General features: G+C 41.3%; 1 pseudogene; it reads right to left on the bottom strand.

The window, feature by feature from the left end:
• Nucleotides 1–1550: 1550 nt before the first annotated feature.
• LOC103113367 (olfactory receptor 3A10-like) lies at nt 1551–2509 on the bottom strand (annotated as a pseudogene).
• Between the last annotated feature and the right edge of the window lie 9793 nt (nt 2510–12302).

Below are 12302 nucleotides of genomic sequence, written 5' to 3'. Positions count from 1 at the left end.
TAGGACAAGAAAGAAATTGAGAGAGGAGAGGAGATAGACATCTGCATCACTGCTTCACCACTTGTGAAACTTCCCCCCTCGGGGTGGGAAGAGGGGATTTTTAAATGGTGCAGCCATTTTTTATCTTTATTTATATATAGAGATAGCCAGAGATGGAGAGAGAAGTGGTGACTACATGTAGTTACGTGTAGTTGTGTGTCCCCACTGCAGATTGAAGAGGGACAGGTAGTTGATACATTGCTCTGAAGATGTTGCCAGGGTGCTCTGACAGCTCCTAACATCCTCCCTCTAGGGTTCATGGAACCCTGACTTGATTTCAAAATCTTATTTCTCAATATATTGAGGAAAATCTTTTAAAATCAAACTAGTATAGCCACAGGCCCTTTGGAATATAACCAAAATATGCCTACTAGCTATCCATAGAATGGAGACAGCCCCCCCCCCACACACACACAACTCTTCATCTCACTATTCCAGTCTTTAGGTTCATAATTAGTCAACAATTTGTTTGGCTTTATATGTTAACTCTCCTTTCAGCCACCAGGTTCCACATGCTAGCATAATGCCAACCAGACTTCCTGGACAGATAACCCCACCAATGTTTCCTGGAGTTCCGATTCCTCAGAATGCTGCCCTACTAGGGAAGGAGAGAGGCAGGCTGGGAGTATGGATCAACCTGTCAATACCTGTGTTCAGCAGGGAAGCAATTAAAGAAGCCAGACATTCCACCTTCTGCATCCCACAATGAGTCTGTGTCCATACTCCCAGATAAAGAATAAAAAAGCTATCAAAGGAGGGGTTGGGATACGGAGTTCTGGTGGTGGGAATTGTGTGGCGTTGTACTTCTCTTATCCTATGGTTTTCTCAGTACTTCCTTTTTATAAATAAAATAAAATGTAAAAATAGATAAAGACACATGGTAGTACAAACTGTATCTTAAAAAATGGGGAGGAGGGGGCAGGCAGTGGTGCACCAGGGTAAGCACACACATTACAGTGCAAAGGACCCGGGTTCAAGCCCCTAGTCCTCACCTGCAGGGGGAAAGCTTCACAAGTGGTGAAGCAGGGCTGGAGGTGTCCTTCTGTCTCTCTCCCTCTCTATCTCCCCTTCCCTTTTCAATTTTGTTTTGTTTGTATCCAATAGTAAATAAATAAAAATATTTTTAAAAGGGGAGGAAAAAAACTAGATTTAATCAACATTGAAATATATTTTAGTAGAACAGTCTTTAGACCTAAAATAATTTAAAAGTAATTTGTGTCCCATTTTCTGATCTACTGCATCCCCCCTTCTGTCTTCAGTATATCTTCCGTCAGGTATTTACATACTCTTGTTCCTGAACATTAGGTGCTTTTCTTCTCAATCCACAGCAAACCAAATTGTATGCTGGCCCACACTGGCTACCCACATTCCTCCCATCAGTCAACCTAGTCCAGAAAATTCCCCCTGCCCACGTGCAGGTCTTCAGCTTCAGAAAGTATGTGTGGGTTGAGGGTGGGGGTGAAGGGGGAGCATTGTTCTATGAGGGAAGGCTCTCACGATGTTCCTGCTTCTCACTCCTGGGGTCTCTTCCCTGTGAGCACCCTCCTCAGGGCACCCTGAACATCGGGGTTCCGGAGGCTGTAGATGACTGGGTTCAGCATGGGGCTGAGGATGGTATTGAGGATTCCAATTCCTTTGTCCTTGTCTGAGGCTGAGACTGAGCCCAGGCGCATATAACTGAAGAAGCCAGTTCCATAAAAGATACAGACCACAGTGAGGTGGGAGCCACAGGTGGAGAAGGCCTTCTTCCTGCCCTCAGCTGAGCGGATCCTAGCACTGCAGCTGCCACATGCGCATAGGACACTGAGATAAGGATCATGGGGATCACCCCCATGAAGGTGGCCCCCACAAACAATAGCTGCCCATTGAGGTAAATGCTGGAGCAGGAAAGCTGGAAAAGGGGTGGGAGATCACAGTAAAAGTGGTTGACCACATTGGGGCCACAGAAGCTGAGTATGGACACTGCCACTGTGTGAGTCAGAGCATTGACGAAGGAGATGGTGCAACAAATGCCCACCAACACACCCTGGACTTCACGACTCATGCGGGTGCTGTAGGTGAGGGGCTGACAGATGGCCAGGTATCGATCGTAGGCCATGGCCGTCAAGAGGTGACAGTCCACACCAGCCAGCAGGTGGAAAAAGAAGAGCTGTGAAATGCAAGCAGCATATGGAACCCTGCACTGGTGTGCCAGGAGGCAAGCCAACATTGAAGGGACAGTGACAGTGATGCATCCTATGTCCAATAGAGACAGGTTCCCCAGGAAGTAATACATAGGAATGTGGAGCTTGGGTTCCACAAAGATGGCTGCCAGGATGCTCAAGTTGCCTCCAACTGTGACTACATATGCAAAGAGGAAGACAACAAAAAGAATGTAGTACAGTCTTGTGTTCTCTGTTAAGCCAAGAAGAATGAACTCAGTGACGGCTGTCTTGTTCCCCCAGGTACCTGGATCCATAGGCAACTGCTGAAGGCTGTGGTGTGAGAAGACTCACATCTGCCAAGATAGAGAACGTGGCATTTAATAGGAACTTCATTTATGGCTGCTGGATGCTGGAGTTGTAAAGCCTGGAACCACTGATAGGCGTGGATATTAGAGCTTGAATAGGTAGGAGGCCTGTACTGTGCCAGATAGTGTCCCTTTAATTACTGGTTTAGATAGAGATCCAAGGATTCCAAGGAGGGGGTTGGGGCAGAAGGAACTACTCTGATGACCCAGGACATGATATGTATTACTGATATGCTATAGAAGTGTTTCAGTCTTTTTTTAAATTTAATTTTGCTTGTTACTTATTAGATAGAGACAGAGAGAAGTGGAGAAGGAAGGGGTAGATATAGAGGGAGGGAGGGAGGCAGGGAGGGAGGGAGAGAGAGAGAGAGAGCTGCAACACTATTTCACCACTTGTGAAACTTTTTCCCTGCAGGTGGTGTTGCTATGTTTCATATTGGTTTGTTCCCCTTCCCCCCAACTCTGAGAGAATTGGTTTGGCCCTTGCTAGTTTCGTGCCCCTTTTTCTCCCAGCCCCCTATGCTAATGACGTCCAGAGTCCCAGCAGCAACTGGGGAGGAAGAATGATTGCGCACACCTAGGGTGTGTCTCCATCTTGAATGGGTGTAACAAAAGGTTAAATAGACTTGTTGATATGTAAAACTCTCAATTACCTTCTCTATTAGAAATGGTAGATTACACAATGACTATGCTAATGATTCTCATGCCTGAGGTTTTCTTTCCTTGATTCTTATGACTACCTTTTCACATTCTATTGTTTAAACTTTAAACAACCTTAAAATCATTCTAAAAAAGACTTCTAATTGTAATAGAGTTATCAATTGTGGTAAACTTCTAACCTGCTACAAGTTTTGTTTCTTAAGTACGTGAATTGCAGCTGTCAAGTTCTCTACAGAAAAGCAGAATTCTGATGGCTGACTTTCCCCATCGAGACAGACATACAACAATTCACCCCCTGGCAATTCTTCGGTGGACATCTGCTTTGGACTTCTATCAGACTCACTGGTACACCTCGGACACTTTGCACAAAACTAGCAGCTTCCCCTTATGCTGCTGGGTTTCTCAAAGACTGACTGCAGCCATGCCTTGGGACTCTAGGCCTCACCCTCCCCCCATGCTAGAAAATGCCCGTCGAGGCAAGTACGCCCCCTAGAGGCAGGAAATTTTTTTTAAGCTGATAAAGTTTTTCCCAGAGGCAAAAAAAAAGGCCCCCTCAGGCCTTCCCTTGGCAGCACACTGGTTCTTGTTACTTGCTTACATGTTTCTCCATGTTTGTGCCAGTTTCTTTTTTGAAAATGCCTGTACGATATAGGTTTCTGTTCACCCCACACCCCTGATACTGTGGTCATTTAGTTAAAAACAGAAGGGGGAATTGTTGCTATGTTCATATTGGTTTGTTCCCCTTCCCCCCAACTCTGAGAGAATTGGTTTGGCCCTTGCTAGTTTCATGCCCCTTTTTCTCCCTGCCCCCTATGCTAAGGATGTGCGGAGTCCCAGCAGCAGCCGTGGAGGAAAATGATAGGGAAGCACATGGTGTGGTGATTTGCCTGTTCGTGAATAAAGATTAAACTGCAGCTTCTCAGCCCAGGCGTGTGTCCCCAAATCTCTGTCTCTCTCTACCACCGCAATGCTGGCCCAGCCAACTGGCACCTCTGAAACTCAACAAGGTGGGGGCCAGGGCTTGAACCTGGGTCCATGCACATTATAGCATGTATGCTCAGCCAGGTGTGCCACCACCCAGCCCTGTGTTTCAGTATTATCAACAACTATTCAGGTTATATTATGGTATAGTGATTAAAGAGTTGTCCCTGACTATCTCAGAATGTATGAGGTTGTAGAAAACACAGTAGACAAGAGTAGCAACATGGTGACCGGCAAGAGGACAGGATCTCATGACATTAAAAAGAGAAATGAGAGAGAATGAGCAAAAAAAAAAAAAAAAAAAAACCAACACACAGAAGTACACAGAAACTGAACATGGAGTATACAAGAGAAATTAAAAAAAAACTACTAACAAAAATTTAGATGTAAACTGAGTACAGTGCTAAGACCTTCATATGTACTTCCTCAATTTAAGTTGTCACAGAGTTCTGTGGGGAAACCAATATTATTTCTATGAATGTTCTTTGAGGTTTGGAAAAGTTAGATAAATAGCTCAGGCTTTTAAAGCTCTTCTTGACAGAGATGGGTCTCAAACCTAGGGCTGTCTGACTGTGCAAGTCTGCACCTTAACTCTGTACTATCTCTTAAAGAGACATATGTTGTTATTGAGACTCTAGAAGTGGCATTGTGTATGATAAAGAGAAACATGGAATCCTTAAGATGTTTGGTTTAAGTATCAATTGTTATTGAAGAGGTCAAAATTTCATCTTTCTTCTTTCATTCAGCATCTAATTTGCTGAAATCAGTATGCTCCTGGGTATGTGTATATTTTGAAGATACATTAATTCTATGTATGTAAACCAAGAGACCAAAGCACTGTTACATCATATATGGTGCCAGAAGTTGACCTAGAGGGCTCATATTTGCAACAAATATACTGTACTCTTAAAGAAGTATCCAGAGCTATGGTCCTGGATATATTTTGATGACAGACCTAACAAGCAGGCTATGATGTATGTTACATCATTTAATTCTCAAACAACACTATGAAGTATATACTGCTAAAATCCCAGGAACAAGAGTACTATAGCACAAAGAACAGCTAATGAAAGGCAGAGCTGAGGTAGACCCACAGTCTGATGTCAAAGTCAGTGCTGTACTACACTATATGCTCATTTCAAAAAGTGATTGATTTGCATAGTGGTGGAGCTAGGATTTAAACTACAAACATTAACATAAAGCATAAATGTTAGGAAACTCTTACTTAATGAAAACAACTTTATTTAATTTCATTGTGTATTTCTATGTGTGTGGACTACAACATATACATATATATGTAAAATTACACATAATGTTATATTAGTATGCATTTAAAGTTTACAAAAGTCCTTAAAGACAGAATTACAAATGTGAAAAAGTAAACTTTAAAAAGCTTTTTTAAGGCTGGGGTTATGGATCGACTTTCCAGCATCCATGTCCATGGGAGAAGCAATTACAGAAGCCAGAACCTCCTACCTTCTGCACCCCAAAAACACCCTTGATCCATACTCCCATTGTGGGAGAAGTGATAGGACAAAGAAGATAAGAGGTCTCTGAACTCCAGCTCCATCAGTATTTGGAGGGAGAACAGGAAAAGGAGAGAGACATATGGAGGTAGTAGTGTTGTCATGAGTGGTTTGGATCTGGAAGAAAAAGGGGGAAAATATGCATAAGTGTAGACAGATAGTTATAGAGATGATGGTTGGCCATGTCTACAACCTTAGGGGAACTGCCATGGCTTGAAGTGGGGAGAGTGAAGATTCAGACAGAACTCTGGTGGTGGGAATGGTGTGGAATTATACCCCTGCTGACATGTAATTTTGTAAATCAATATTACGTCACTAATAATTTTTTTTAAAAAAAGATTATTTAAGTTCACATGTCAGAGTTTATTTGCATGGAAACTTTGTTCCTTTTCTTTTTAATATCTTATTGGACAGAAAGAAATAGAGAAGGAAAGGGGAGATAGAGAGGGAGTGAGTAATAGAGACACCTGCAACACTGGTTTACCTCCTTGTGAAGCTTCCCCCTTTTAAGTGAGGACTGGGGTCTTGAACCTTGGTCCTTCTAAACGGTTAATGTGTGCACTCCACTGGGTGGGCCACTGCTTGGCCCTGGAGTTTGTTCTTTTAATGACAAGTCCTGCAAGTCTCCCAAATCCTTCCACATACTGTCTCTTTCATATGTCCATCCATTTCCCCTTCTGTAATATGAAACACTACTCTGCATCTTCAGGGCTTTCTTAGAGGTAGAAGACTATATAATAATTATTCCTCTGCTTGTGTCCATTTAAATAGTTTCTTTGATTCTCCTCACACCCTTAATTCCTCTCACTCTTCTATTTTACCATGTTTCCTTCTGATGTCTCTCTATTTTCCAACTTTGCCCTTCATTCTTTCAGTCATTGGGAGTGGAGATTCCCACCACTCCATTCAAGTACTACGCCCGGCCTTCAATCATTACTCACTTGTTTGCTTTCTATTAATAAGGCGGAAACTATTGAAGCTCATGCATGGCCTCCAGCCACCTTAAATCAAGAGAGAAGTCAATGTGGAGCAGCCAGTAGCCTGGTGTGAGGGCTCTTACCTTTCTGTGAGCACTCCAGGTACAGTACCAAGTGGAGTTTCTTGTAGGGAGTAGAGTGAGTCCTAAACTGACTCAAATCAGACTGTTTCCAAAAAGCTTATAGAGGGGCCTGAAGTAGGAGTCTAGAGAGTCTGCTGTGGTGTTCTTTCTAGCTGGGAGTTAGCAAGGACCTAGAAGTTCCCAAAATTAACCCTCACGGGGATTTCACAAGAAATCAGAAGCAGAAAAACAATCTAAGTCTTTATGGGTTTCTCTCATCCACCGAGTATTTTGGACTCTGTTCAAGAAACATTAGATTTAAGATTTCATGCAAGTCCTATTATCTATAAGAAAGGAGAAAAGCTAGAGCCATTATATTGTGGATGAAGAAAACAGAATCAAGAGAGCTTAGATGATTTGCCAAGACCACAGGTGAAGGTCAGGCAGGGTCTCAGATAAGCTGATTCCTATAGTTGTTCTTTTATTTTTCATGTTTTTTAAAACAGGTATACTTTTATTATTATTTATTTATATTGAGGTGACATTGGTTTACAACACTGTATATACTTTAAAGTTCTAAATTCACCTCTCTCCAATTTTTGCTATCATACCACGTTTACCACCAAGGATGACAACATTAGCATTAGTAATAAACTTAACAAAGGAGGTGAAAGACTAGTATACCCAATATGTAAGTAGTCACTATTAAAAGAAAAAAGGAAAAAAAAAAGGAGAGAAAGAGAAATCACAAGGAAATGGAAAGTTCTTTGTTTATGGGTTGGAAGAATTAACATTGTTAATATGTCAATCATATCAAAAATATTTTACTGATTCAATACAATCACTATCAAAATTGCAGTGGCATTCTTTAAAGAATGGGAACCAACATTAATGAGACTTGTTTGAAACCACAAAAGATCCTGAAACTATCCTGAGAAATGGAGTCAACATCTTGAGAGATATCATGTCCCCTACTTTAAACTGTACTACAAAGCTATAGTAATCAAAACAGTGTTCATATTAGAATAAAAACAGATGCCCAGATCAATGGGATATAACTGAATGTCCAGAAATAAAGCCTCACATGCAGGTAAAGCTTTTAAAAATTGGGTTACTGAGGTATGATTTTAATTGTGTGGTTTGGTGGGTTATGATAAAAGTGTATGATCTTGTATCTATTCCTCTATCAATATGTAGAACATTTTAACCACTTCACAAAGTTTCCTGCAGCATCTTGGCAGACAATGTTTTCTCCAGACTGTAGCCCATAAGAACCTCTACTCTAATTTCTAATCTTATGCTTTTGCCTTTTAGGGGAAAATGCCATGTAGATGGAATCATATATAGACTTTTTACAATGGGATTAATTCAAATAACATGATCACTTGGAAATCGTGTTGATTGTATTAGCAATCTATTCCTTGTTCACTGCTCTGTTAGAGAAGAGAGCTAAAGTCATATTAGCATCACAAGCTAATGTCACTCCTATGGTATAAGGAAATGTTTGCTTCCTATTAAATTAGGGTAATCTCTGTAGGTAGTTTACATGGCCATGATTTTGAAGTGGGATTCTGAACATAGGAAAGAAGACAGGTGAAATGGAGCTTCAGGAGTTTATTAGCAGGAATTGTGGCATCACCAATAAATGACACATAGTGCTTGGCTGTAGTAAGAGATGATATGCTAGGAGGTTTCCTGCGAAGGGATATCAGAGACTACTGGGTAGTCTCCTGGTCGCCTGGTGAAATCTACTATGTAGTGATGAGGGGGAGTATGATGGATACGTTTAAGTTTGTTCTATTTGTTTCATGAAGTAGAGACAGAGCAAACTTAGCAAAAGCCTGATCTATTCAGAGCAAAGCATGGGCTAGTTTTAAACATCACACCAGACCTATAGGTCCCGGCCAAAGTGGGGGTCACCACATTTTTTTCTCTGTTGGGACCACCCAGCTATCTGTTTGCAATTTTATCAGGCCATCTGTTTTAACTATCTGGTAACAGTATTCCTATGCAGAGGTCATGAGGAGGCCTGTCTGCTGCAGGGTCATTCAAAATAATTGATGGCCTTCACTGTTTAGGTTCTGTTGAGGGGAAAAGGGCAAGGAATTTTCCACCTCACTGGGCAGGAGGGCAAAAGGCAACTATATTTAAACTATTCTTAAAACTCAAACTCAAAAAGCAACTATACTTATAACTATTCTAGAGTTACTGCCTCTAACACACATGAGAAAGAGACTAGCCAGAGCACCACTCTGGTATATGCAGTGCTAGGGATCAAACCAGGAACTTTATGAATGCAAGTCCTGTGCTCTCCAGCTGAGCTACTTCCCAGATCACACTAGCTATATTCCTTATGCGCCATAGATGCCTTGTGTTACATTCATAACAAGATTTGCTAAGCCTGTGTTTGATCCTTACCTCCTCTCCTTCAAGTCCTTTTTCATTGCTGCTTGGAGTCATCCAGTCAGTTTTGTGGTCAGCAACTTCATAGCTATATCCCGTGAAGAACCAGTGTCTCCCTTGATTTCTCACATCCTAGTGTAAGGGCTATAAGACATGCCCTTCTCAGACTGGGAGCATGGACCGACCAGTCAACGTCCATGTTCAGTGGGGAAGCAATTACAGAAGCCAGACCTTCTACCTTCTGCAACCCGCAACAACCCTGGGTCCACGCTCCCAGAGGGATAGAGAATGGGAAAGCTATCAGGGGAGGAGGTGGGATATGGAGATTGGGTGGTGGGAATTGTGTGGAGTTGTACCCCTCCTACCCTGTGGATTTGTTAATTTATCCTTTCTTAAATAAAAAATAAATTAAAAAAACATGCCTTTCTTTTTTTATTACAAGCACATTTTACTTATTTTTTAATTAATTTATAAAATAGAATCACTGTTATTTTATAATTTTTTAAAATCACTAATAAAAAGTTTAATAGGAAACATGCCCTTCAAAACAATCTGAGCCCACTGTTTACAGATTTTTTTTTGCCTCCAGGCAAAAAAGTCTCTATATATTCTATATATATATGGGGCACTATGAATGCACTGCTCCTGGCAGCCACCTTTTTCTCCATTGTTGTTGGATAGGACAGAGAAAAACTGAGAGTGGAGGGGGGACAGAGAGAGGGAGAGAAAGATAGACACCTGCAGCCCTGCTTCACTGCTTGCAGAAGCCCCTCTGCAGGTGGAGATCTGGGGCCTCGAACTGGGATCCTCTACTCTTAGCATTTCACACTATGTGCGCTTAGCCTAGTGCACTATGGCCTGACCCCCACACAGATAATTTTTTAAGAAGACCTGGAAACCATTGGAAATATAATGGTTTTAATTTTTGAGTATCATAAACTACACTTCTGTGCTCCAAATACAGCCAAGGTACTGTTAGCTGGCGGCAAACTCTGTAAAAAATATAAAATGATTCCTTTTTATTAATCTCAGTGCAATTGTCCCTAATTATCAAAATAGTAAATTCACAGGGAATTTCCTCCAGGGTTGCATAGGGGAGTTTCAGAGAAGTTGCCTTTTTGGTTTTTGGAGTCACTCTGGACAACTTCTACCTGCCTTTGGGAAAGGAAAATTCATCTTTCTATTTCACCTGAACTTTATGTCTGTTTTTAAAAATATTTTATACAATTAAATGAACTTTCATATAATAATAGGGTAATTGAAGAAATACGCCTTGTTATAGAATGATAAAATCAATAATTCAAAGTTTTAAATTTATTTATTGCCTCCAGTCACTGGGGCTCAGTGCTGGCACTACAAATCCACTGCTCCTGGTGGCCATTTTTTTTTTAATTTTATTTGATAGGACAGAGAAAAAGTGAGAGGAGAGAGAGAAAGGGAGAGAGAGAGAGAGAAAGAGAGAGAGATGCTGGGATAGCCTGAGGTTGGGTGGTAGTGCTCCTGGTTGAGCACAGGCATTACCATATACAAGGACCCAGGTTTGAGCCCCTGCTCCCCAATTGCAAGGGAGGTTTGCCCTGTGCTGCAGGTGTTTCTCCCTATCAATTTTATCTACAAAGAAAGGAAGTAAATAAGGAAGGAAGGAAGGAAGGAAGGAAGGAAGGAAGGAAGGAAGGAAGGAAGGTGCCAGGAGAGCCTGTGGGTGCTTCTTCCCGAGCAAGTGCTCTCTGGGTTGGAGAGAACTCAACTAGAGCCAACCTAGGCTGCTGCATGGTAGAGGGATCAGGAACTAGTGCCGAGCTAGCATAGCAGGAGAGCAGGAGATAGACTCTGGAACTCTCGGAGCCAGAAGGCAATCCCCAGTGTGTTAAAACAGAAGAGCAGCTGTATATATACTCACCAAGTAGGGTGGAAACAGGATGTGACATAAAGAGGGTGGAGCAAAAATAGACTGGTGGAAATCAGGGTGACTACGAGAGGGGCGGAGCAAAAAGACATCGTGAACCAGTGGGGATTAAACCAATGCCCTGCAGGCAGGGCAGTTCCTAGGTAACTGGTTATGTAAATAGACCGAAGGGATAAGCAGGGGGAAGCTGGTGTACTGCCCAACAGACCTGTAGCCCTGCTTCACCATTTGTAAAGTTTTCCACCTGCAGATGGGAACCAGGGGCTTGAACCTGGGTCCTTGTGCATGGTACTATGATTAACCAGGTGCACCATTGCCTGCCCCCCTTTCTAAAATGTTTATGTTGATAATGCATTGCTAGAATTTTATAAGCCAATCTTAAAAAGTAATATAATGAATAGTATGAGAGTAAGTTACTGAGAAATGAGAAAGGCCAGGCAAGGACATGGCAATTCTAGAGAAATAAGAATAGTCAAAAAGGCCTTAACAATTGCAAATTAATTTTTGTTGCAATATTATTATTATGATGGCTAAAATTTGTAGTGCTGAAGGACTGTCAAGATAGCTCTCTCGGATAATGCAGCTGCTTTGTCATGTGCACAACCTAGGTTTCCCACTGCAGGGGAGGAATTTTCAGTGCTGTGGTATCTTTCTCTCTCTCCATCTGCCCATCTCTTTCTGTCTGTAAAATGTTGGCCCAGACCAGTGAAGGCCCAGTGATGATTAGAAATGAAAAGAAAAGAAATCTTACAGAAGAAGTATTTGATCAGCCATAAGTTTACATTTTCTATGTGGCAGAGTTCTGCATGGCAAAATAAAGCATGACGTTTGCAATATTTATGAGATAAAGAATATCATTAACAAGTCATATGCAATTTAAAATTTATAAAGGACATCTTAGAAATACATATATTATTCTCTACATGCTATATATATAAAACATAATTCATTTCCATGTTTACACTTACATATATATTTATACTTATATAAGCTGTTTTGCCTTAGTAAATATGTACATATAAATATATGTATATACATTTATAAACAACTTTAGTAGTACTTAATTTAGAATTCAGGGAGCATGTCAAAATCATAATACCAGTGATCTCATTGCCATTTTTTATGTAATTTCCTTCCTAAGATGGCCTTTGGCCCTATTACATCATACCCACATTCCACTTGCACTCTTGGAAGCAATAAGTAGAGCTATCACATTCTGTATGTCTAGAGGAAAGGCCC

This window comes from Erinaceus europaeus, chromosome 12 (genome assembly GCF_950295315.1).
Source record: "Erinaceus europaeus chromosome 12, mEriEur2.1, whole genome shotgun sequence".
Taxonomy (NCBI): domain Eukaryota; kingdom Metazoa; phylum Chordata; class Mammalia; order Eulipotyphla; family Erinaceidae; genus Erinaceus; species Erinaceus europaeus.
Note: the sequence above shows the minus strand (reverse complement) of the source record. Positions and strands in the feature narration are given on the sequence as shown.